Raw genomic sequence first — 24514 nt, forward strand, 5'->3', positions numbered from 1 at the left:
TGCTAAATGGGCAGCAGGGCAACCTATGACTGTATCGACCGAGACTATGATGGTTTTTCAGACATTAGACACGCAGAAATTAATTGAAATGCAAGATTTGTGTTCCCTGCAGGAGAAGGCGGTCTGGAAGGCGAAGGGATGTGGTCAAGAGTCCTCAGGACTCTGGAGGGATGGACAAGGTAAGCCTGTAGCTCCCCGAACATACTATCCAAGCCTGGCTGAAGCAGCACACGGCCTGACTCACCTGGGTAAAGAAGGTATGTGCAAACTGGTGAGAGCATACTGGTGTGCTCCCGGATTTTCCTCTCAAGCTGGTAAGAAAGCAATGTCATGTCTTACTTGTTTGAGGAAAAATGTTGGGAAAACTATTCCAACTGAGCCATCCCACATCCCTCCTACAGACGGACCTTTTCAGGTAATACAAATTGACTATATCCAACTACCACCGTGCAGGAATCTGAAGTATGTGTTAGTGTGTATTGATGTGTTTTCCGGTTGGGTAGAAGCATATCCGGCAGCCACTAATACTGCTGTGTTCACTGCAAAGAAAATTGTACAAGACTTTGTGTGTAGGTTCGGTATCCCTAGAATCATTGAAAGTGATAGGGGTACCCATTTTACTGGTGATGTCTTCCAAAATATGTGTAAACTCATGGGAATCAGTAGCAGACTTCACACCCCTTACCGACCACAAGCCAGTGGTAAGGTGGAGAGAGTAAACGGTACTATCAAGAACAAACTAGGTAAGATAATGGCTGAAACTGGGTTGGCATGGCCTGAGGCTTTGCCGTTGGTCCTCCACAGCATTCGAACCACTCCTAGACCTCCTCTTAATCTGTCCCCCTTTGAGATACTGTTCGGACGACAACCTCATTTGATCGTGAGTCCACAAGACGACTTAAAGTGTAATAATGAAGTGACTGTACAATATCTTATAAGAATGAGTAGACAGCTGAAACAACAACAACAAAAACTAAAAATGCTGTCACCTGGTATGCCAGAAACGAACTGTCATGATGTTGAACCTGGAGACTATGTTATGATCCGCAATTTCTTACGTTCAGGTTGTTTAACAGACCGTTGGGAAGGCCCGTACCAAGTGCTGCTGACCAGTACTACATCACTGAAGGTTGCAGAGAGAGACACTTGGGTCCATTCCACCCACTGCAGGAGAGTCTATAATCCGGAGAAAGTGCAAGACAAGACTCAGACCGACGACATAGAGCTGTCACTTGTGAGCCTGTTCCGGGAGACCTAAAGCCTGCAGTTAAGACACCTGAACCAGAGACGTTGCCTCAGAACTATCTTTCCAGCGATGGAGTGGCGGTTTTTGTTTTTCTTTTGTTCCAGGATTTTCCTTGTTTTTACTTTTTCTAGGACATTCTATTTTTGTGAAGGAGGATGGAGGACGGAGGAGAGTTCTGGGAGTGATACGGATGAAATGGAGGCAGAAGAAAAGTTAATAGGATATCCTGAGCAGCCCATTATCAAACTTGGTCCAGGGGTTATGAAAAGGTCTGCTAGCTCAGGAACTCGGAGGCAGTGTGAGGGGCTATTGTCTGATGAGTATTGTATCTGCAAGTTCTGCAACTCCCTAGTTGACGAGAGATGCATCCAACGATGCCAGTCCCCCAGTACTCTGAATATAGGCGGGCATCCATTGGAGGATTATCACTCCCTGGTGGGTAAGGTGCTAAACCAAACTGAGTGTTGGGTGTGCTCTCACGTGCCTCAAGGGCAGCATAACATAGGACTAGTGCCATTCCCGCTAAACATATCCGAAGTACTCGAATTAAGGGGTGGGAGGCCCATAGAAGGGAGGTACAATAACACTAGGTCCCCTAGTCTGACGCTTCGACAATACTCCATAGGCAGATCGTTGCTGTGCCTAAACATATCTCATGCAAAGCGCCTGGAGAATTGGGAGGCTGACCTATCAGATCAGACAATGGCTCGCCACACTCATTTTAGAGAGAGACCCACAAGGTCACTACTAGGCAGGAATGCTGATGGAAGTCACAAGTTAGGGCGTATAACCAAACATAAGAAGGTATCTATTGGAAAAGTCTCTACAGATAAATGTGAAAATATCATTAATGCCGACACGTGTCTAGAGCAGATGGAGACACTAGGCATGGGTAGTTTTATCAAAACTCTGTGTGATATAATTCATGGGCATACTGTTCCTTATGTTCTCCCTGATGATGTGTATTTTGTTTGTGGGAGGAAAGCTTATTCCTGGGTGACTCTGAGTTCCAAGGGCTTGTGTTTCTTAGCTAAACTGGTTCCTGAAATCATGACTATTACTCATGAAGAAATGGTAGATATTCACAAGACTACATCACCACCATACATACACACACAGTATGAACACCGTGGCAAGAGAAATATGATTCCTGGTGAGGAACCCATAGCTACAAAATTGATTAGTGAAACTGCTGGTTTCCAAGTTATGGTTGCTTTAGATCTCACCAGGACCGCTCGGGGAACATTAAACTTTAAGTATATCCAAGACCTAGCTAAATTAATAGATAATATCACCGAGATGTATGATGACACTTTCAGGTATACTGGAAGGGAGCTACAAGCGTACAAGAAGGAGTTGGTGCAACATAGTCTGGTACTAAATTATCTCACCTCTATTACTGGTGGGTACTGTGTGACACTGGCCACCCAGTTCGGTGTCAAATGTTGCACGTACATTACTAATAATACGGAAGACCCTAAAGAGGTTATAGACCGGAAGATGGATGAAATTTTGCAGCTGAAATGGGAATTTCGAAAGAGCCATAATTCTTCGTTATATGAGGTCGGGGAAAAGGTGGCGGGTTGGTTCTCATGGTTGAACCCAGCAAAATGGTTCTCCGGTCTGGGGGAGTGGGTACAGGAAATGGTTGCTAGTGTAGGTAAGCTCCTTCTCCTTATACTGGGTGTCATCTTAGCAATTGGTTTAGTTGTCAAATGTGTTCCTACTGTGTTGAAGTGTGGAAAACGGTCTCATGGGAGTAACACTGAGAAAGAGACTGAAAGGGTGGTACCAGATACCGAGATCATGGTCTGTGAAGAAGTATTGTATAATCCTGAACTTGAAACGGTGATTGGGTGATAGTTTATTACACTATCAAAGGGTGGAACTGTCGAAGTCAGCAAATTGGATAAAGTCATTTCAATTAAAGTCTAGCAAACTTGGTTGTCTTTGTCTGAAAAGATGCGTACGGTACGCATCGACGTACAAGGGCACGCTACGGCGTGAAAGGGCGTACGCATCCACTACACGTGGCAGCAACAGTAATTGGTCTTTTACCATACATTTGCACAAACACGCATACTTATAAAATAGTACACATTATTGGTAGTTGCAACACATAGTCAGTTATGTCGAAATATAGTAGTATTTATATGTTATATCAGAGTTACATGCATATTAGTGAAATACACAGAACGGGTTAAAGGAATAACATCATGAGTGGTATCATAATGAACCTTGTTACATATCCTACTGTTTGGTGCGCTCTGCGAGGGAATCGCAGAGTGCATACGCAAGTTATGAATGATAGGGAATTATGAACTACTTAAGACTAAGGAATTCTGGCGGGAAGAGCAGAGCATACCCCCTGCAGAGATGACCCCCTCCTTTGGATTCCTTAGGATGAACCAGCCAATGATTGACGACCCCTTGGACATTCCTGAGACCCGGACCAATAGATGCAAGCCATACCATCTTCATTGTATTACTGTACTTGATTGTGTATATAAGCAGCAGCTTGTGATCCAGAGTGCAGACTTCTTGTCCCCAGACTTCAGGATTGAATGACTGCACTGGATCCAGAGCGCCTGCGTTAAGTAACGGCTGTATTTACTATTACATCGCTTGAGCATATTTTTTCCACTTATTGCGAATAAATCTTTGTGCGTTGGAAACACAAATCGAGGTTCGACAATCGTTATTGGTTAGCGACAATACGCACATTACACAGTACATACAGAACATTCCTCGTCTCACATGTATAACAGTACATACAGAACATTCCTCGTCTCACATGTATAACAGTACATACAGAACATTCCTCGTCTCACATGTATAACAGTACACACAGGACATTCCACATCTCACATGTATAACAGTACATACAGAACATTCCTCGTCTCACATGTATAACAGTACATACAGAACATTCCACCTCTCACATGTATAACAGTACACACAGAACATTCCACATCTCACATGTATAACAGTACACACAGGACATTCCACATCTCACATGTATAACAGTACATACAGAACATTCTTCGTCTCACATGTATAACAGTACATACAGAACATTCCTCGTCTCACATGTATAACAGTACATACAGAACATTCCTCGTCTCACATGTATAACAGTACACACAGGACATTCCTCGTCTCACATGTATAACAGTACATACAGAACATTCCACCTCTCACATGTATAACAGTACACACAGAACATTCCACATCTCACATGTATAACAGTACACACAGGACATTCCACATCTCACATGTATAACAGTACATACAGAACATTCCTCGTCTCACATGTATAACAGTACATACAGAACATTCCTCGTCTCACATGTATAACAGTACATACAGAACATTCCTCGTCTCACATGTATAACAGTACACACAGGACATTCCACATCTCACATGTATAACAGTACATACAGAACATTCCTCGTCTCACATGTATAACAGTACATACAGAACATTCCTCGTCTCACATGTATAACAGTACATACAGAACATTCCACCTCTCACATGTATAACAGTACACACAGAACATTCCACATCTCACATGTATAACAGTACATACAGAACATTCCACGTCTCACATGTATAACAGTACATACAGAACATTCCTCGTCTCACATGTATAACAGTACATACAGAACATTCCTCGTCTCACATGTATAACAGTACACACAGGACATTCCTCGTCTCACATGTATAACAGTACATACAGAACATTCCACCTCTCACATGTATAACAGTACACACAGAACATTCCACATCTCACATGTATAACAGTACACACAGGACATTCCACATCTCACATGTATAACAGTACATACAGAACATTCCTCGTCTCACATGTATAACAGTACATACAGAACATTCCTCGTCTCACATGTATAACAGTACATACAGAACATTCCTCGTCTCACATGTATAACAGTACACACAGGACATTCCACATCTCACATGTATAACAGTACATACAGAACATTCCTCGTCTCACATGTATAACAGTACATACAGAACATTCCTCGTCTCACATGTATAACAGTACATACAGAACATTCCACCTCTCACATGTATAACAGTACACACAGAACATTCCACATCTCACATGTATAACAGTACATACAGAACATTCCACGTCTCACATGTATAACAGTACATACAGAACATTCCACGTCTCACATGTATAACAGTACATACAGAACATTCCACGTCTCACATGTATAACAGTACATACAGAACATTCCACGTCTCACATGTATAACAGTACATATAGAACATTCCACATCTCACATGTATAACAGTGTATACAGAACATTCCATGTTTCACATGTATAACAGTACACACAGAACATTACACATTTCACATGTATAACAGTGCATACAGAACATTCCATGTTTCACATGTATAACAGTACACACAGATCATTCTACGTTTCACATGTATAACAGCACACACAGAACATTCCTTGTCTCACATGTATAACAGTACACACATATCATTCTACGTTTCACATGTATAACAGCACACACAGAACATTCCTCGCCTCATATGTATAACAGTACACACAGAACATTCCTCGTCTCACATGTAAAACAGCACACACAGAACATTTCTCGTCTCACATGTAAAACAGCACACACAGAACATTTAACGTCTCACATGTATAACAATATACACAGAACATTCCTCGTCTCACATGTATAACAGTACATACAGAACATTCCTCGTCTCACATGTATAACAGTACATACAGAACATTCCTCGTCTCACATGTATAACAGTACATACAGAACATTCCTCGTCTCACATGTATAACAGTACACACAGGACATTCCACATCTCACATGTATAACAGTACATACAGAACATTCCTCGTCTCACATGTATAACAGTACATACAGAACATTCCTCGTCTCACATGTATAACAGTACATACAGAACATTCCACCTCTCACATGTATAACAGTACACACAGAACATTCCACATCTCACATGTATAACAGTACATACAGAACATTCCACGTCTCACATGTATAACAGTACATACAGAACATTCCTCGTCTCACATGTATAACAGTACATACAGAACATTCCTCGTCTCACATGTATAACAGTACACACAGGACATTCCTCGTCTCACATGTATAACAGTACATACAGAACATTCCACCTCTCACATGTATAACAGTACACACAGAACATTCCACATCTCACATGTATAACAGTACACACAGGACATTCCACATCTCACATGTATAACAGTACATACAGAACATTCCTCGTCTCACATGTATAACAGTACATACAGAACATTCCTCGTCTCACATGTATAACAGTACATACAGAACATTCCTCGTCTCACATGTATAACAGTACACACAGGACATTCCACATCTCACATGTATAACAGTACATACAGAACATTCCTCGTCTCACATGTATAACAGTACATACAGAACATTCCTCGTCTCACATGTATAACAGTACATACAGAACATTCCACCTCTCACATGTATAACAGTACACACAGAACATTCCACATCTCACATGTATAACAGTACATACAGAACATTCCACGTCTCACATGTATAACAGTACATACAGAACATTCCACGTCTCACATGTATAACAGTACATACAGAACATTCCACGTCTCACATGTATAACAGTACATACAGAACATTCCACGTCTCACATGTATAACAGTACATATAGAACATTCCACATCTCACATGTATAACAGTGTATACAGAACATTCCATGTTTCACATGTATAACAGTACACACAGAACATTACACATTTCACATGTATAACAGTGCATACAGAACATTCCATGTTTCACATGTATAACAGTACACACAGATCATTCTACGTTTCACATGTATAACAGCACACACAGAACATTCCTTGTCTCACATGTATAACAGTACACACATATCATTCTACGTTTCACATGTATAACAGCACACACAGAACATTCCTCGCCTCATATGTATAACAGTACACACAGAACATTCCTCGTCTCACATGTAAAACAGCACACACAGAACATTTCTCGTCTCACATGTAAAACAGCACACACAGAACATTTAACGTCTCACATGTATAACAATATACACAGAACATTCCTCGTCTCACATGTATAACAGTACATACAGAACATTCCACGTCTCACATGTATAACAGTACATACAGAACATTCCACGTCCCACATGTATAACAGTACATACAGAATATTCTACGTATGTATGACAATGCACACAGAGCATTCCATGTCTCACTCGTATAATGGTACACATATAGAATATTCCACATCTCACACATAAAAACAGTACATACATAGAACATTCCATGTAACATGTGAGATGTGGAATGTTCTGAGTGTGCACCGTTATATATGTGAGAAGTTGTATGTTCCAAGTGTGTACTGTTACACGTTTGAGTTGTGGATTATTCTGTGAGTACTGTTACATATATGAGATGTGGAATGGTCCGTGCATGTACCATTGCACGTGTGCAACGTGGAATGGTCCATGCATGCATGTAGGAGAAGTGGAATAGTCTGTTCTTGTACTGTTACATATGGGTGGTGTGGAATGATCTGTGCATGGACAGTTACATGTATGCGATGTGGAATAGTATATGTGTGTACGTGGGAGATGTGGAATGATCAGTGCATGTACCGTTATACATGGGATATGTGGAATGGTCCATGTGTGTATGTGAGAGAAGTGGAATGGTCTTTGTGTGTACCGTTACACGTGTGCAATGTGGAATAGTCTATGCGTGTATGTGGGAGTCGTGGAATGGTCTGTTCATGTACCGTTGCACGTGGGAGAAGTGGAATGGTCCATGTGTGTACGTGAGAGAAGTGGAATGGTCTGTGTGTGTACCGTTACAAGTGTGCAACATGGAATGGTCTTTGCATGTACTGTTACACGTGGGAGACGTGGAATGGTCCATGTGTGTATGTGGTAGACGTGGAATGGTCTATGCGTGTACTGTTATACGTGGGAAATGTGGCATGATCTATGCGTGTACTGTCGTATGGTCTGTGTGTGTACTGAGAGCCATGCTGATTGTTACAGAATCTAGGACATTTCTTTATTTCACGACAGAATTCTTTATTGTCCCTGTGTCATACACCAGAAGAGAACACGACTTTCATAAGTGACACTTCCTGTTTAACGTTACACAACATTCTTCATACTGTGTCGCCTATTTAACTCTTTGGTTGCAGAATGACAAACCTGAAGCCCAATAATAAAGACTTTAATGAGCAACTGACAGATTGAGAACTGCTGCAGCTGACAATTATTTAGTGTTTTCTGGTGACATCATCAATGAGATTGGATCACATGGGGAAGAGACCGCGTTGTCAGCCAATAGCTTTACAATGCGGCTTATCCAGATCATTAGCCAATCAGATTTTCTTACGGTCCAGATGAACAGCTAAGTAGTCCTAATCCGATGATTATTAGGATATTTGGTCATTTTGAGCTAATATAAGCAGAAGTTTGGTACCACTTAGTCCATTCAAATCAATGTGTTTTTAGGCACCATAAGATCCAGATCCGAGTTGCACATAATGAATATTTGAATCAGATTAATAAACATAAATTTCAAGTTGCTAATACACAAAACTGTCCGTAAAACTGTCCACACTCAGATCTGGTCGTTATTACTCGGTCAGCAGAACATATCACACATAATCAATACATAAAAATACCATTTTAGTCAATCAATTTGACCTCAATCATCAAATGGGACCAGGACAATGAAGGTATATCGCTTTACTCATGTATGACCAACATAATGTCCACACGACCATTCACATTTCTGAATGTCTCGCAGTGTCTTTTCACATTCATTCAAATCTTTATAGAGCAGGGGCATAATCAGGATTTCTAGATTAGTGATGCCACTAGAGTGGGCATGACCAACATGTGGCTATCAATATATGCAGAGCTAATCTGAGCTCCAACTTTTCCATTCTCCTCCAAATGCTCAGGCAGTGCTGCATGCACCATTTTTATGTACACAAACCTCCCCAGAGCAATGTAAAGCAGGACATACCTCCGACTGTCACCCAAAATCAGGACTGTCCCACTATATCAGGACAGTTGGCCTACTGCCCAGCGGTCTCCTACCTGGGCTTGCAGCTTTCACCACCTGTGGCTGCTGGTGTCTTAAGCTCAGTTGCTGTTTGTCTGGATCCTGGAATGCTGGGTACCCTGTTTGGGGAAAAAGGATAGATATATAATTATGGAAAGCCGGACAATGAGTGAACCCTGTAGTCCTCACTCCCTCAAAGCCAGCTCAGGCATTAAGTCAATAGCATTCCCATTTAATAAACAGACCTATTACCCCCCAAACATCAAATTAGTAGTATTCACATTTAATAAATAGACCTAATTCCTACAAATTATGCAATATTTTGTTAGTCCCCATATAGGGGAATCTAAAATACTACGAATCTTGCGCTATCTTGTTCTCTGGGTTTCCATTTTAATACAGGCATTTTGCTGGTTAAGGACTATACAAGAGTGTCTGCAGATTATTCTTCTATTAGTCATAGTTGAAATGTGTGAGGTTGTCGGAGCACAGTACTTGGGACATGTTTTATTTTTATTATATAATTAGTATTCACATTTAATAAACAGAGATCCTTCTCATGTCCATACCTCTTTTATCTAACTAATTTGTACCTCTCCTATGTCATGTTATATTCTATGTTTAACTTGTATAATTATAGTGTAATGCTTTATATTTGTTTTATGCTCCTGTTTTGTGGGCATTATATTGCTGTCTGTCCGGCTCTGCGGAATCTATGTCGCCTTACAAACAACAATGATGACTGTGATCTGTGTTACCAGACCTTTCTTCTTGCTTTGGAAATAAGGAAAAATGCCTGATGGGAGTAATGGAGGAGGAGAAACCTTTTAATACCGTCTCATGGGAAGGACTCTTTGCTTAGCGTGGACCAGGACAAAAACGACATTTCCTTTTACAGATAAAGAGCGTTAAAATGAATATTTAAGGGCATTCCTTGCTTGTGGAGGGGTACATAGCCATTTTCATGCATGAATGTTACACCAGCTGTGAGCTGGGGAAGATTAAGACTTTCTTACGCGTGTCATGGAATATAGTTCCACTTTCAATTGCACTTTGGTGGCATCTCTTGGTTCACTTTACCCAATATAATAGAAAGCTTCAGACACAGGCAAGTGCCTCATGTAATAAGGACAGTCCCAATTTTCCTTTGCTATCAGCTTAATTTAATGAATGGGTGGTTCTAAAAATGTTGGAGGTTGGACTTTGACATGATTTTGACTTTTTTCTGGGATGCAGGCTTAAATGTTTTAATCAAAATATGAACCAATACCTCATGTTTTCATTTTGCTAGATACACACAGATATGCAGTGTTATGGACAATTGCTGACAAGAACTAAGGTTTTTGTTTTTTTGCAAAAGTGCACGCGCCTCTTACGATACCAGAAAGTAGGTGTCTACCGTGAAATGCTTTGGGTGGCCCTGATAGGTGCACAACCACGCCTCTTTGCAGTGTTGCTGTGAATCCTTCAAAAATAAGATCCAATGTTTCTTGCTTTGCAGTTGATCTGGTCCGCTGCCAGTGCGAGGTGTTATTAATACCAGTCTCTCCATATGGGAATGCTTTAGCAGAACTCAGTCCATCTTTCCGTATTGATATATTAATGCCACTCCCAGCCCAGAGCGTGACGATGGCTGTGGGAATTTACCAAGGGTCATACAGCTGACAGATGTTGCAGTATTGCAGTGATTACCGGGTTAACATGCCAGATTGTACTCATATCTTCCTGTGAATCATCATTACCCGGCCTCTCACAGCTATTACCATTGATGATGTTATTCAAAGTTTCAGAATGACTTTATTGGAGAGAGGTGATTGGTTGACACAGTTTCCATCTTCTGTTATTATTCCATGAAAACAAAATAAGTTACAATGTGATAATATCTTTCTGTCTCTCAATATACAGCATTAATTAGCACTAACGCCAATAAAATATGAATTTACTTATTAAAATTAATAAAAGCCAGGCTGTATTTAGACTTTAAAGAAACAGTATTTGCACCCCTTTAAATGCCCCTTTATTTCCGAGCCTTCTCTCTTCCCTGGCGTAATGGCCAAGACACGGTAGAGGATACCTATTATAGACTTTGACTTAAGTTCTGAATTGCAAACTGTGTGCGGCCTTTGCAAATTGGTTTGCTGAATGTGTAACTCTCATATTTGTGGAAACGGAAAACATATGTCTGCTCCCTAGGTAGGTCCATAAAGATATTTGACCGGCATACGGCCCACTCACAGCACCAAGGAGCAAATTTGAGCCAACAATTCATCACTGTGCTACTCTCTGCCCTATTCCTGTATGGTCAGTAGCCTGGAACATCTCCTGCTACAGGTGGAACAATATTCCAGCCCCTAGCAGTAGTGCCGGCCTCACCTGCGCATTGATGATAGATAGGCCGCAGTCCCCTCTTTCCCTGGAGCTCGCAAACTAATTTGTCTGTATTTCTCTTTGTGGCTTATAACAGTGGTGTTTTCTAGATTTATTTTAATCGCAGTGTTTAGAATAACTAAGATGATGCTGTCCCCACCGAGATAGTTTCCTGTTCATAAAACACAAGGCGGCGTAGGAAATAAAGTGGTGGATCAGCTGAGATTACCCCGTCTGTCAATGTGTAACGCAGGAAGTGGCAGCCTCACACCACTGATTGCTGATGATCCAGCGCAGAAGCTGTTTGTTGGCCCATGATTAAGCTCATTAGCGAGAAACGCGTTGGGTCATCAGGATTACCTGTAGTGATCGCTCTGTTAAGCTATTAATGGACTGGACACAACCATGATTTTATATTCCACCTTGTAGTCAGTGTTGCTGCCTAAACAAGCAATATATTATTATCCAGTTCTACTTAGAGACGTGGCTTATTCTGAGAAAATCGGCCATTATCATCAGCAACTTGTCAGCACAACTGGCACCTCTCCAGCCACTCACCGACTTCTAGTGTCAACTGATGTCCTACCTCCAGTTGTAGTAGAGTATTTACTGCACTACCAGGCTCCTTCACCAGCGCCGGGAGCAGCTTACTTCTAGGTGATGTGTGTAGCTGCTGCAGCACCTCTTTGCTGGTTAATCTGGTTGGATTTTGCTGCATATTTTGGATCTAGACTGCTGGGTAGCGGGTAAGTTTTGACTCAAGACACTGAGCTCAACACAGCTGGGGGTGTTAGGTTTTACCTGTAGGTCACAAAAATACAGCAGATATAGGTGTCTTGCAGGAACAGAGGAGGATTTTTCATCATAGTGACGTTTATTTGCTCAGAAATAGCACTAACATTCTGAATGTGAAAACCCCCGTCCCGGTGAGTTGTATCTCCGACATTACTGTTGCGGCAAAAGATATCTCCAAAGCAACTGTTATCTTGCGAGCTCCTTGTAGCATACCTCCTGTCAGGCGCCATCCCCGCCGTCCTTCTACTCGGCGGAGACGGACGCCTGTCCCCGCTGCTCTGCCCGGACTGTTGCCGGGCAACAGGATAGCCGTGCCCCTCAGCCCTGTCGGGCGCATGCGCAGTGGCCCGTCCCGTTGCTAGGCAATGGGACACTTTCTTCGGTACTTCCGGTGCCTGTTTATCGCTGAACCTATCATCTGCCTCCTGCCTCTATTTAAACCTGTCTCTGGCGCCATTAGGGTGCCAGAGTAACAGGTTCCTGCCTCTAGCTCCCACAGTGTTTGTGCTCCTTGCTTTGACCCTGCTTCCTCGATCATTCTCCAGTCTCTGCCTCCCAGTTGTGATCCGGCTTGCTGGCCATTCTCTAATCTGTGTGACCCACTGTGTTCCTGCGATCTTGGCTTGTTTGATGTTTCTTCTGGATTCTCCCTCTGTACCTCGTATACTGATTGGTTTGACCCGGACCGTCTGACTCCTCTTTACTACACTGGTAACTGACTAATAGGACCGCGACCTGCGTACCCTGTGCAGCGAAGTCCATACCTTCTTGCGGGGGTCCCTGGTGAAAACCAGGGGTACGTTAGACTCTGCACCTATCTGCTCAGTAGCGCCAATACCGGTTAGTGTTTCTCTCTATTCGGGCCTGACACCTCCCAGCATGTCTGCCCCCACCAGCAAGACAGAGGGCGTGACCACTACAAATGGGGGTGTGGCCATGTTGTGACAGGGGCATGGCCACACCCAGAGAGCTAGGTATTAAAGCACTAGGCTGCCCATTACATACCTCCCAATCACCCAAAATTCCCATCTGTGGGACAAACATATCCCGGATGGGACAGTGGGACATAGTCCTAAAATTGGGACAGTTGGCAGGCATGTTGTAGTGGTTACTATTGGAAGATCATATACACTATATGGACAAAAGTTTTGGCCACACCTATGATTATTGAATTGAGGTGTTTCAATCAGACTTGTTGCCAGAGGTGTAAATAATCCAGCACTTAGCCATGCAGTCTCCATTTGCAAACATTTGTGATACAAAATGGGTCGTTCTGAAGAGCTCAGTGACTTCAAGCGTGGTAAGCGTGTGATAAGATGCCACCTTTGTAATAAGACTGTTTGTGAAATTTTATCCCTGCTGGATATTCCACAGTCAACTGTAAGTGATATTATTAGAAAGTGGAGGTGTTTAGGAACAACAGCAACTCAGTCACGAAGAGGAAGACCATGTAAAATCACAAAGCGGGGTCAACAACTTCTAAAGCGCACTGTGGTAACGTGTTCTGTGGAGTGACGAATCACGCTTCTCTGTTTGCAGTCAGATGGGCGAGTCTGGGTTTGGCGGATGCTGGGAGAACGTTACCTGTCTGACTGCATTATGCCAACTGTGAAGTTTGGTGGAGGAGGGATAATGGTATGGGGTTGTTTTTCATGGTTTGGGCTAGGCCCCTTATCTTCATTGAAGGGCAATCTTAATGCTTCAGCATATCAAGATACTTTGGACAATGCTGTGCTTCCAACGTTGTGGCAACAGTTTGTGGAAGACCCTTTTCTATTCCAACATGACTGTGCCCCAGTGCACAAAGCAAGGACTACAAAGACAGGGTTTGATGAGTTCGGTGTGGAAGAACTTGACTGGCCCACACAGAGCCCTGACCTCAACCCCATCGAACACCCTTGGGATGAACTGGAATGGAGATTGCGAGCCAGGCCTTCTCGTCCAACATCAGTGCCTGACCTCATAAATACTCTATAGAATGAATGGGCACAAATTCCCACAGAAACTATCCAACATCTTGTGGAAAGCCTTCCAAGAAGAGTGGAAGCTGTTATTGCTGCAATACGGGGACCAACTCCATATTAAAGTATAAGTATTTAAATGCAATGTCATTACAGTTCCTGTTGGAGTAATGGTCAAACGTCCAAAAACTTTTGTCCATATAGTGTATATTGTCATGGACACCACTCTCTTCTCATCTTCCTACTCTACCTCCTGTCCTCTTGATCCCATTCCCTCACAAATGGGTATGTCCCTGTCTCCTGTGCTCATTCCCCCTCTAACTAAAATCTGTAATCTATCTCTTTCTACTGGTATTTTTCCATCTATATTCAAGCATGCAGTGATTACTCCCATTTTTAAAAAACAGAATTCTGACCCTAACTCTCTCATAAATTACCGCCCCATCTCCCAGCTCCCATGCCCCTCCAAGCTTCTCGAGAGAATTGCCTGCACACGCCTCACACACTTTATACAGCAAACAACTTATTGGATCCTCTTCAGTCAGGCTTTCGCTCTCAACACTCCACAGAGACTGCGCTGACCAAAGTTGTCAATGATTTGATCACAGCAAAAAATAATAACCAATACTCTCTTCTAATTCTCCTGGATCTCTCTGCTGCATTTGACACTGTTGACCACTCTCTCCTCATACAAACGCTGCAATCCCTAGGTCTTGAAGGCACTGTCCTATCCTGGTTCTCATCCTACCTATCTAATCGCTCTTTCAGTGTTAATTTCTCTGGATCCACCTCTGCTCCGCTTCCTTTATCAGTTGGAGTTCCACAAGGCTCAGTCCTAGGTCCTCTGCTATTCTCTATCTACACCACTTCTCTTGGAAAACTAATAAGCTCCTTTGGATTTCAGTATCATCTATATGCGGATGATACACAAATTTATCTATCCTCTCCTGATCTTTCACCATCTGTGTTGTCTCGCGTTACTGACTGTCTTTCAGCCATTTCATCTTGGATGTCTTCTCGCCAACTCAAACTCAATCTTTCAAAAACTGAATTAATAATATTTCCACCCAAGAACAGAAGCTTCCTGCCTGACATTTCTATTTCTGTCGATAACATGACCATAAATCCCACCCCGCAAGCTCGTTGCCTAGGTGTAATCCTTGATTCACAACTGTCGTTTATTCCCCACATCAACTCTATATCTAAATCATGTTACATACACCTAAAGAACATTTCCAGAATATGCACATATCTGACACAAGACACCGCAAAAACATTAATTTATGCACTCATCATCTCCCGCATCGACTATTGCAATTCCCTCCTTACTGGTCTTCCCAAAGTCAGACTTGAACCCCCTACAATCTATTTTGCATGCAGCGGCTAGACTGATTTTCCTTACAAACCGTTATTCCTCTGCTGAGCCACTCTGTCAGTCTCTACATTGGCTGCCTGTATTTCAACGAATCCAATATAAAATTCTTCTACTAACATACTGTCACCGGACCGTGAGTGCCTCTGCGCTGGTGCGTGGTTCTCTAGCCTTCCTGCCGGCGCCTGTCCTGAGCCGCGGCCGTCCGCCATCTTGATGGACTGCGCATGCGCAGCATCCAAGAACTTATGACCTTTTGCTTTTAACCTAATTGGTGGATCAGGCACCTCTCCCTATTTAAGGCACCTGTGCTCATTACATCGTTGCCTGATCTTGAGTCTCATTCCCTATGAGTCTCTGAAGGTGTCTCCTGTGTTCTGCTCGTGTCTCCAGCTTCCTGCTGATTACCTGCTCTACTCATCGTTGGATCCCTTACCCGCTACCTACTCCTGTATCCTGCTCCTGTCCTCAGTTGTCTGCTGGATCACCTGCTCCGCTCATCAGCTGTTCTCATACCCGCTACTGACTCCTGCATCCTGCTCGTGTTCTCAGCTGCCTGTTGGATTATCTACTCTGCTCACCTGCAGCTCCCATACCTGCTACAGCCGTTCAACGCACCTGCTGTGTCTTCATATTCTCGTGGACAAGTTTCTCTACTCAGCGGTATGCTCACTCGTTATTGACTATCCACTGTTACTTTGCATATCTGCTTAGGACAAGCTCCTCTTCTCAACAGCGGTATCCATACCCGCTATAGACTTTGGCTGATACTCTGCCTATCCGCTTGATACAAGCCTCTCTACTGAGCAGTGGTATACATATCACCATAGACTATTAGCGATAACGCTGCCTACCCGTTTGGAGAAGTTCCTCTGTGCTCTCATTGTCCTCATTCAGTTATTGACTCTTTCCCTGTATTCACTTATCAGCACCAGTACAAGTCCTCAGACCACTGACTTCCCTGCTACCTACCTGCACCTGGACAAGTCTTCTCACCATAGCAGTGGTACAACTTGCTGTACGCAGACCACTGACTTCCCCGCTACCTACCTGCACCTGGACAAGTCTTCTCACCATAGCAGTGTTACAACTTGCTGTACGCAGACCACTGACTTCCCCGCTACCTACCTGCACCTGGACAAGTCTTCCCTTCACAGCAGTGGTACAACTTGCTGTACGCAGACCACTGACTTCCCCGCTACCTACCTGCACCTGGACAAGTCTTCTCATCACAGCAGTGGTACAACTTGCTATACGCAGACCACTGACTTCCCCGCTACCTACCTGCACCTGGAAAAGTCTTCTCATCACAGCAGTGGTACAACTTGCTATACGCAGACCACTGACTACCCGTTACCTTCCTTCACCTGTGCACGTCCACTCTGGTCTCCGTGGTTAAACCTGCCTTTCCACTATAGCTGCAAGTCGCTGACTCATCTACCTATATAGCTGCAAGTCGCTGACTCATCTATCTATATCGCTGCAAGTCACTGACTATTCATCTGCTTCATTGGCATCCTCACTCCATCTGCTGTTATATACGTTCCACTATTCACCCTACTGCCAGAGGACCGCTGTGCAAACTCCGCCCCTCTGGTAAGCAAAGTCATCTGGTGAAATCCTGGGCAGAACTCCTAGTGCCAGTGACACATACAAGGCCATCAACAAAATTGCACCGACATACATTTCCTCACTTGTCTCGAAATATCTCCCTACTCGACACCTCCGTTCTGCACAACATCTACGTCTCTCCTCCACTCTCATCACATCCTCCTATTCTCAGTTACAGGATTTTTTCCGGGCTGCACCCACTTTGTGGAATTCCCTCCCTCGCACAGTAAGACTTTCCTCTAGTCTTCAAACCTTCAAGCGTTCACTGAAAACCCACCTCTTCAGACAAGGTTATGATATTCCTCAACCATCATCTTAATTTCTCTAGGTTACCCTATTACCATCCTCTACACAGCTAACGCAAGACAACAACCTTCTGACCAACATTGCAACACACACAGCCCACTCAGTACTTTTACCTTTGCAATCTGGCTGGTCCATTGTGCAATATGATGTAGCACATGCCCTTGTGTTTCTAACTCCCATTGTCCTATAGATTGTTAGCTTTCGAGCAGGGTTCTCTTACCTCTCTGTCTGTCTGTATTACCCAGTATTGTCTTATTTATGTTTGTTCCCAATTGTAAAGCGCTACGGAATTTGCTGGCGCTATATAAATAAATGTTGATGATGATGATGATAAATACTGAAGCCTAGTACCACAGGGGAAATACTATTTTGTCTCTGGTAAAATAATTTGTAAACGTTTTAAAGGTCTTATAGATCTCAGGGGCTGGCGCAGAGGTGGACGAATAATGGGCGGAAATTACTCTTAAAATCACGTCATACACATCTCGAGATGCGCCTGACTTCGCAATAGCAGCACGTGCAACTGGATTATGCCGAGTCTTTATCATCAGTGTGTATTTGGCATAGGGCAGGTGCGTTATATACACCCCCTAACAGGCGCATGTGCGTGTTCCTGCGGGTCTGCATGAGTCACATTTGCATAAGCACCTTTACTGTACACAGCCTGTGTTTGCACGCTCCTTCCTTCCCCCGTACTGTCTCTCCAATCATAAGGATGCCCATGCGCCAGATACGCCCAAGTCCGGATTGGTACATACCCGTCTGCTCTCTTTTTGGGCTGGTGCATTGCGAATTGGCGCTTTTTATAGTACACAAACTGGTGTAGCTTCAGCTGAGCACCAGGCCTCTTGTCTGCAATGCTACAAATAGTCTTCCATGTTTCTTCCCCAATGTCTTCCTCCCTAAAGAGCGTCCTAGCAGGTGTCACAGAAGCTTTATAATCACCAAGAGACAATATAAGAGAGTGAGCCGGCTTTTCTGGATACACTACAGGGGTGCTTGACCTGGCAGTGACCTGGAAGACTAGTTGTAGATGAAGAATAAATTCCCTCCAATACGTCACTTTATTTGGAGTGGGATGTATTATGTGTCTGTGCGGAGATGTCTCACTAGTATGGTAAGGGTTAAATCAGAGTTTATTCCAGAAGGGAGGGGCCAGCGAGCAGTGTGAGCACTTACTGAGTTACGTTACCCTGTAATAGACCATGCAGTGGAAGAGGAGGATTCTGGGATTGTTACCATCGCAGCTGTATTACGTATCTTATGGTGATGGCAGCTTTAACTCTTCAGTCTCTGTAGATCTCATGGTTGGTGCTTGGGCTGTGTGCCCGCTTCCTGCTCACACAGGACCAATTGTTGGGCATTGTACATTCCATCAGCAGCCAGCGAGCCCCGGTCAGACTCTTACCCTGGTGCCCTCTGGGTGTGTGAATGTGGCCGCCCATGAATGGGAAGCACTATATAATCTGCAGGATGCCGCCCTGGCACCAGAACAAAGGGCACAGAGCAAGACACAGGGGCTCTCTGTCAGCGCAGGGCCCCAGGGGGCAACTGAGAGGGCGCATCCGAATAACACACAGAGAGACACCCAGAAATGTACGTTACAGAGACACCCAGGAATGTCCATTACAAAGAGACACCCAGGAATATATGTTACAAAGAGACACCCAAGAATACACGTTACAGAGAGACACCCAGGAATGTACATTACAAAGAGACACCCAGGAATACACATTACAGAGACACCCAGAAATGTACATTACAAAGAGACACCCAGGAATACACATTACAGAGACACCCAGAAATGTACATTACAAAGAGACACCCAGAGATACACGTTACAGAGAGACACCCAGGAATACACGTTACAAAGAGACACCCAGAAATACACGTTACAGAGAGACACCCAGAAATGTACATTACAAAGAGACACCCAGGAATACACGTTACAGAGACACCCAGGAATACACGTTACAGAGAGACACCCAGGAATGTACATTACAAAGAGACACCCAGGAATACATGTTACAGAGAGACACCCAGGAATACACGTTACAGAGACACCCAGGAATACACGTTACAGAGAGACACCCAGGAATACATGTTACAGAGAGACACCCAGGAATACATGTTACAGAGAGACACCCAGGAATACACGTTACAGAGACACCCAGGAATACACATTACAGAGACACCCAGAAATACACATTGCAGAGAGACACCCAGGAATACATGTTACAGAGACACCCAGGAATGTACATTACAAAGAGACACCGGAATACATGTTACAAAGAGACACCCAGAAATACACATTGCAGAGAGACACCCAGGAATACACGTTACAGATACACACATTGCGGGGGGAGATCAGACCATAAGGGCGCTTGTTGCAGGTTACGTGCCACTGCCTGTCCATCAGCGCCTATGAGTGAACGTCGTGTGCGCAGGGCAGGGTATGTGCTGGCTCATACATAGAGGAAACGTAGACGCAGCCATTCCTGGCAAGTTGCAGTTTGGGGGGGGGGGGGTGAATGGTACAGGTGCAGGCTGGGAGAATGAGGCCTAGTTCCATCTCTATTCAGTCTCTCTGCCGTGCACTACCGCGAATAATTACCTGCCCCCAGGATGACTTCAGCACGTCTCCCTGCACACTCTGCACCCTCCAGCTACTTTTACTAACCCTACAAACTATTCTCAATATACAATTTACTAACCCTGCAATCTCTATATACTATTACTGTCTATTAACCCTAACTACAATACTGCAAGACATTAATCCTCACTCTGCAAAGTTCTCAAAACTCTATTTAACCCCTGCAGTCTCCAAGGGTTTATATGTGAGGAGTTTGTATGTTCTCGCCGTGTTTCCGTGGGTTTCCTCCGGGTGGCGGGTGCTCCAGTTTCCTCCCACACTCCAAATACATACTAGTAGGTTAGATGGCTGCTATCAAATTTACCCTAGTGTGTATGTCCATGTGTGTGTGTGTGTTAGGGAATTTAGACTGTAAGCCCCAATGGGGCAGGGACTGATGTGAGTGAGTTCTCTGTACAGCGCTGTGGAATTAGTGGCTGCTATAACTCTCATCAGATTCTAGCTGTCATTTTGTAGAATGTACTAAATAAATGATAACTAGAATCTGATTGGTTGTTATAGGGAACATCTCCACTTTTTCAGCCCGCAGTTTAGTAAATATATCACCAAGTCTCAGACATAAATAGGCTGATGGCTCCGGGTGTGCTGCGGTGCAGTGTATGGCAGGTTACTCAAGACTCCATCAGACACTGACCAGTTCTGAAAACCTGGAGGGATCTTTAAACACATATGAAAGGCCTGGATTGTTCTCCGATGACTCCACTCTGAGTGGTAATAGAGTTGTAGTATTAGCAATAGCAGCAGAAGGATCCTGGAACAATGGAAAGGCAACAGGACAATCTGCAAACAACTGGAACAACTACAGTCTCTCCCTGAAACACTAGGCTGGACCTGGACACCCTCTGATCTTCAGAGATGGACCTGGACTCCCTTTGTTCCTCAGGACTGGACCTGGACTCTCTCTGTTCCTCAGGGATGGACCTGGACTCCCTCTGTTCCTCAGGGATGGACCTGGACTCCCTCTGTTCCTCAGGGATGGACCTGGACTCCCTCTGTTCCTCAGGGATGGACCTGGACTCCCTCTGTTCTTCAGAGATGGACCTGGACTCCCTCTGTTCCTCAGGACTGGACCTGGACTCTCTCTGTTCCTCAGGGATGGACCTGGAATCCCTCTGTTCCTCAGGACTGGACCTGGACTCCCTCTGTTCCTCAGGACTGGACTTGGACTTTCTCTCTGTTCCTGAGGGATGGACCTGGACTCCCTTTGTTCCTCAGGACTGGGCCTGGACTCTCTCTGTTCCTCAGGACTGGACCTGGACTCTCTCTCTCTCTCGCTCTCTCTCTCTCTCTGTTCCTCAGGACTGAACCTGGACTCCATCTGCTCCTAGGACTGGACATGGACTCCCTCTGTTCTTCAGAGATGGACCTGGACTCCTTCTGTTCCTCAGGACTGGACCTGGACTCCTTCTGTTCCTCAGGAATGGACCTGGACTGCCTCTGTTCCTCAGGACTGGACCTGGACTCCCTCTGTCCTTCAGAGATGGACCTGGACTCTTTCTGTTCCTCAGGACTGGACCTGGACTCCCTCTGTTCTTCGAGATGGACCTGGACACCTTCTGTTCCTCAGGAATGGACCTGGACTCCCTCTGTTCCTCAGGACTGGACCTGGACTCCCTCTGTTCTTCAGAGATGGACCTGGACTCCTTCTGTTCTTTAGGACTGGACCTGGACTCCCTCTGTTCCTCAGAGATGGACCTGGGTTCCCTCTTTTCCTCAGGACTGGTCTTGGACTCCATCTGTTTTTCAGGACTGGACCTGCACTCCATCTGTTCCTCGGGACTGAACCTGGACTCTTTCTGTTCTTCCGGACTGGGCCTGGACTCTCTCTCTTCCTCAGGACTGGGCCTGGACTCTCTCTCTTCCTCAGGACTGGACTAGGACTCCCTCTGTTCCTCAGAGATGGACCTAGACTCTCTCTGTTCCTCAGGACTGGACCTGGATTCAATCTGTTCTGCTGGCTGGACTCATTTACTCTAATAGATAAAATTAATAATATGTGGCTTTAAAGTAAGCTTCAACAAATCTACAGCACTATATTTGAGGTGGGTCACACACAGCCTAAATTGGCCAGAGATCTAGCAATTAAATCGGCCAAATAAACCATCCCATACCTGGACATAAACATACTCAAAAACCTTAGTCAGTTATAGAAGCTAAACACAAGTCATTACAAGTATAAATAAAAAAGTAACTGGATGGCTTTGTATCGGCCACTCCAATGCTTAATAATGTTGAATATAATGTTGACCAGTGTTGATTCTCAGCAATATATAAATATTTATTAAAGTATGTATATATACTTTTTGCACAAAAAGGAATATATTAATAGCAGCTAATGGTGCGGTTATCAAAAGAGGAATTCACAAAAAAAATGGTGACTATTTATAGAGGGACCCATCCCGTGATTTGGTGTTGGTTCTGTCCACTTCATGAAAACCTGTTATGTAATGAACATTTTTAAAAAAAACACATATAATCATATAACTTTGATCTGTTTTTATATCAGTTTACAGTCTATTTAGAGATACTTTTCTATAATATGAGTAATTTCCTGTTGGTGCCAACACAACTTCTCACATTACACACTTTGTGGACGGAAGGCGTCGCCCAATGTAGTATAGTTACACAGTGTATGTATGTATATATATATATATATATATATATATATATATATATATATATATATATTTATGTGTACTCTTTTCCTTTCTTTTCTCATCATCAAAAATATCCCCATAATTAGCCTTAAGTAATCACAGGTATTTCACAGCAACTGACAAATATCCTAATTATTACAAGTATCCAATAGTCAGCATTATTTCAGTTAAAGTGGGAGGATACCTTCATTACAGTATATAAGGGAAATGATAAACTGCCCCAACACTGCGTTAACGCAGAATGAAACCCAATGTTGGTCAGAGACGGCTGCCACAAGGTAACCAAATAAAGGCTCGCAGACTGGTATAAGACAAGGAATGATCACATCTGTATTCACACAATGACCACATGGAGGAAAATAGTCCCCTCCCATGAGGACTGAAGCATCCACCGACTGTGACAATTTAGCGCAAAACAATCTACAGTTCTTCTTTCATTGTGTTGCTAAACACTTGTAAGTCAGAGGTGACCCCTCCCCCTTCAGTGGCTATGGAAGTAGCCCCAGGAAGTTGCTGTACCAGGGCCAGGAATTTCTATTGGCTGCCCTGCTCAAACCCAGTCCGCAAGAGCTACCGACAGTTCATGTTTTCTGCATTTCTTTAATCATGCACAGGAGAGTTCATCTGTTTTTCTGGATAAGTAAATATACCACCTTTTCTACAGACAGAAATCTTGAAAACATGACCTGTTGCCCTTGAGGACTGGGTTTGAGGGGTCACACCAGGTTGGTGGTTTCTCCCACTACACAGGTCAGCTCCAGACCCCATTACTTTGAACCTGTTCTCCCCCTCTCTGCGGCCCTGGGATTGACAAAATCTCCAGGAAAAAAAGGCATTTTTTTTTAGATCTGCTTATAGTAGGATAAATAGCTCAAACTGCATGCTGCCTTCCATAGCATAAGAGGAGGCACCATTAATTTATGAATTGTGGGGTCCATATTGACGCTTGTCCATCACTGAAAGCGCCTGTAATAGCCATGTGAGCTCCAGAACTGGAGCATGGAGCAATGGAAAAAGGTGACCCGGTCTGATGAATCACGCTTTCATTTACGTCATGTGGACGGCCTGTTTGATGATATGTCATACTTGCCAACTCTCCCAGAATGTCCAGGAGACTCCTGCATTTTGCGTGAGTCTCAAGGACTCCCGGGAGAGTGTGGCAATCTCCTGGATCTGCCCACTTCCTAGTGAAGGGGGCAGTATTAGGTCCAAAACGCCGCAATTCACCGTGTATCGTGGCATTTGGCCCTGCCCCCTGCTGTAAAATGACGTGTTTGCGTCATTACGTCACGAGGGCGGGTCCAAAAGGCCGCAAATTTTGGAGTCTCGCCCCATCACGCCCACCTACCCCGGCAGGCTCCCGGAAGCCAACTTTAGAAAGTTGGCAAGTATGTGATATGTACCCATT

General features: G+C 44.0%; 1 protein-coding gene across 1 annotated transcript in view; it reads left to right on the top strand.

Moving 5' to 3' along the window:
* Positions 1–24514, top strand: part of PGAP2 (post-GPI attachment to proteins 2) — a 41534-nt gene that overhangs the window by 8812 nt on the left and 8208 nt on the right.

This window comes from Mixophyes fleayi, chromosome 2 (genome assembly GCF_038048845.1).
Source record: "Mixophyes fleayi isolate aMixFle1 chromosome 2, aMixFle1.hap1, whole genome shotgun sequence".
Lineage (NCBI taxonomy): Eukaryota > Metazoa > Chordata > Amphibia > Anura > Limnodynastidae > Mixophyes > Mixophyes fleayi.